The sequence below is a fragment of the Pteropus alecto genome, unplaced genomic scaffold (genome assembly GCF_000325575.1).
Source record: "Pteropus alecto unplaced genomic scaffold, ASM32557v1 scaffold121, whole genome shotgun sequence".
NCBI classification, from domain to species: Eukaryota; Metazoa; Chordata; class Mammalia; order Chiroptera; family Pteropodidae; genus Pteropus; species Pteropus alecto.
The window spans coordinates 1,819,285-1,823,509 of NW_006434369.1; the positions used below are offsets into that span (position 1 = coordinate 1,819,285).

General features: G+C 36.8%; 1 pseudogene; it reads right to left on the reverse strand.

Moving 5' to 3' along the window:
* Window positions 1–741: 741 nt before the first annotated feature.
* On the reverse strand, window positions 742–857 carry LOC112477685 (annotated as a pseudogene).
* Between the last annotated feature and the right edge of the window lie 3,368 nt (window positions 858–4,225).

Consider the following 4,225-nt stretch of genomic DNA (forward strand, 5'->3'; position numbering starts at 1 on the left):
ATATAGCCAGAAAACACTGTGAAAAGAATAAAACTACACTTTTCCCTGAATATCAGTATGAAAAGTAGCGCTCTAAGCTAAGCCTTCCTTTGACTCTAAGCAATGGCATCCAAGATCTATGGCTAGCTCTGTTGAATTTTAATGAAATTCCATGGCTTTTAATATTTTTTCTAAATTCTTACCACTATTACTTTAAGTGCCTTCCCTCTTACAATTTTAAGCTTTCAAACTCACATACATGTTTTCTTCCACTGTTGTGGCAAACATATCTCTCAAAGCAGGAAGAAAAAAGTGATGGTAGTTGGGTGGCCATCCTGGGCTTCTCCTTTTGTTCCCTTTCAGACTTCCCGATTCTGTACAATCCTCTCCTTCATTTCAGGGGTTAATTTCTTCTACTTTGCTTCCAACCTCCTCTCTACTTTGTTCCACATGCACTTTCTACCCTTCAAGGAATACTGGCCAGCTTACAGTTAACTTCAGCCATGTGGAGAGGCTGCTCCTGGTAACTCAGGAGCTTCTCACATCTTCTGAGTTCATGGTTCCAAACATGTTCTTTCTTCTGCACTCTCAATTAAAAGACTTCTTTCATCACTCACTGCTGCTGGGTAATTTAACCCAGCCATTATATCAAAGGAATTTAACAAATGTAATCATTTAATTTATTAAAACATTAAAATAATTTCTTTAAATTTTATCTCCATATTTTTGTTTTTTATTTTTTTTACTATTTATTATTATTTATGCCTACAGTACCTGATCTTCTTAGATGGTCTCCCATCCAAGTACTAACCAGGCCCGACCCTGCTTAGCTTCCGAGATCGGACATCGGGCTTGCTCAGGGTGGCATGGCCATAGAGTACAGACATTCTGCATGTAAAGCAGATGTGGTAAGTACTGCACTATGGAACCACGTCTTATCTTCATATTTTTGAACAAAAGGAATACATCTAACTCGGTTCTATTCAGGCTAAGGAGATAATCCAAAGTCCCTCCTGAACACATGTTTCTCTTGCTTGCTCCATGCCTTACTGTACTCTTTTTGGCAGTGCAAAAACTCTGATTTGTTTTGTATTTAAACTCATTTAATGAAATGAATGGGTAATAGAAAAGAGATTGCCTCTTGCTAACATAACTATTCCTGGGATAAATATATTTTTCTACTAGTGGCCAAAAATAGATTTAAAAAAATCACAATGTCCTTATATAATGCAGAACCACAGTATTGAGGTGGAAAGTGTGGATTCTGGAGCCAGAATAACTCGGATATAAATCCTGCCTCTTGTAATAGCCATGTGACCTCAGGCGATGATCTAATCTCTCTGCAGCTCACTGTTTTCATCTTTAAAATGAGGATGATAATAATACCTACCACTTTTGACTATAGTAAAGACTAACTGAATTTATACATATAAAGCACTTAAAACAGTGTCTGGCACAGATTAAGTGTTAAATTGCTGTTATTTATTATTTCTGTGAAAATTATGTACCACGTTCAGTCTCATTAATAAAAAGCCACTCACCCACTATGACTGTAGGACAAATTCTGGGAATCTCCAGGTAGAATCAGGAACAAACAAAATGTTTGGCATCTCATATCCTCTCAAAAACACTTTCTTCTTCACTGTCAAAAAATTCTTTTGATTCAGCACAATCTTAACAAGATACTTATCGATATAATAGTCCAAGGGAGCATATGTTTTAAATATGATCGTTGGAGTCAGCCACCTAAGCATTTGACTCAGAATGATTAGACATCTTTACAACTTTGGTTTAAGCCTTACATACTCCAAAACAATCAAAATGGTGGCTCTGTCAGCTTCTCTACAGAAACAAGAATCCATAAGAGGCCAGAAGTTAAGATACTAGGCTTTTCTCTGCAAGAATTTCTTATCTCACATGTAAAATAAAAATTGTTGTCACTATATCAAGTTTTAGGAAAATTAGGATATGACTGATGGAAGGAATTAAAAATTATTCATCCAAAGCAGTTTTGTAATTCTTAATGTTGGGGGGTGGGGGTGGAGAAAAAGGTCACTGCTCCTTTTACTTCCACCCCATCAAGATTATCCTCCAATCTGACATTTTTTAATCTGAGTTTATTTTCCAAGTCATTAATTTTATTTCTCAATGTTTTGCAGACTTTAAAATTCAGTTAAAACAGCATCATCAACGTTAATCATCATTTTCTCTTATTTTTTATTTTCTCCCACCATCTTGTTCTTTTTAAATCTTTTTTCCATCACTATTTTTGAATAGTCTCTGACCTTTCCTTGCATCAGACCAACCTAATCCAACTTAATAAATCAATTTTGAGTTTCCCAAGAGAGACAAATGGAAAAGCAGGCAGGCTTATATCCTGGATTGTGGAAACCAAAAGAATAGCAACATGGAAGCACATGTTTATCTTTGCAGTATTTTTCCTGAAAAATAACGAACCAGGCTACCAATCAAACAGATAACATTACAAGTGAAAAGCAGAAGATTTCCTAAGTGTATTATGCCACCAACAGACAGCTGCCCACCAGCCCATCTTCTCTTTTAGCAGTCTTCAATGTTTTAGGGCTGAACTATAGGGAACTTTCTCTCACCACTGAATATGCTCTGTTCTGGCTATAAATTTAGAGGGCTTCTCTTTACATCTATTTTAGGCAAATCAGATCTCCCAGAATACTGAAACCCCTGGGTGAAATAGGATTTAAATTCAGAGGAAAGAAAAATAATAAGAAGAGCCAAATTCCAGGAACTTTACTGACCCATTACATGAAATATAAGTTAAATTAGTTCCATTGAATGTATTTAAGTCTTAATATGCAACTTAATGGTTTTATTACACAGAGTCACAAGTTGAGGGCAAATGTGCCCATTTGTTTAATACTCTGTCTGGGTACATACAGAACTTTGGCCACCTAGTCAGAATAGGTTTATTGGGATTTTCTTTAGGATACTCTTAACTCTGGAATTGCTCACAACTCTCCATTAATCTTATTGTCTGGCATCAGGACAGCCCTGAGCACCTATCTAACAGTCAACTGGAGGCTGGGTGACTATTCCTTGACCATTCCAAAGCATTTCTATGGCTTTCCAAAACAAACAAAAAAAAGCTGCTTTCCTCTGCTATATACCCCGAGGTTTGCTCATCATTCATTAGCTATTCAAAAGTTCTCTTTTCACATAGAATCCTTCATAAGAATTGCTGTTGTATGTTTAGGAATTTCAAGCTTGAGATGATGAGATGTAAAGGATCTGAGTAGCAATTAGAAAGCCAGGTTAAGTTACAAAATATCTTTGCAAGGTTTTTGTTTGTTTATTTGTTCGTTTTAAAATTCAGAATGCATTTGCTTTTTCCTAAAAACAGAATTATTTAGGTGATTTGTTTTCTAGGCCTTCCTCTGAAAATTTATGTGAACTTTAAGGCAGTTAAATTGAAGTGTTGAAATCATTTCCCATTGTTTCTGTGGGAAAACAATGAAATAGTCATAACAGAGATATTGGAAGCAAAGTAAAAACCCTGCAGTCCCAGTGTCCAGAATTGAATTTCCTTTATGTTTCTCTCCTTTCCACTCAGGGATGCATGGTTTTCCTTTTTTCTTCCTATTTTCCTCTCTCGCGAGAAGTGAGAGCAGATTTACTCTTCCCTTTTATGCTTCCCTCAAAATAACAGGGCCCTCTGAGGGCACCGTCCAGCAGCCATGATAGTGAATCCAATAGTGAACAGTAACAACAAGAGTCAAGAGAGAATCTTCCCACAGCCTATCCCTAAATAGAGAATATCCTATGCCCGTTCTGTCCTTGGGAACCACTGGTAATAAGGGATAGCCATGGAAAAACTATGGAAAGAGTAAAAAGACCAGTGGTTTCCAGGGGTTTGGGGAGAGAGGAATGAATAGACAGAGCAGAGAGGATATTCAGAGCAGTGAAAATTCTCTATATGGTACCACAAGGATAGATACATGTCATACATTTGTTCAAACCCATAGAATGTATAACACCAAGAGTGAACCCTAATGCAAACTATGGACTTTGGGTAATAATGATGTGTCAATGTAGTTATATCAATTGTAACATATATGCCACTTTGGTGGGGGATGTTGATAATGGGAAAGGCTATGCCTGCGTGGGGCAGGGAGTACCTGAGATATCTTTGTGTCTTCCTCTCAATTTTTCTGTGAACCTAAGACTGCTCTGAAATAATGAAGTCTTTAAAAAGAGGGGAAATGAGAAGGAA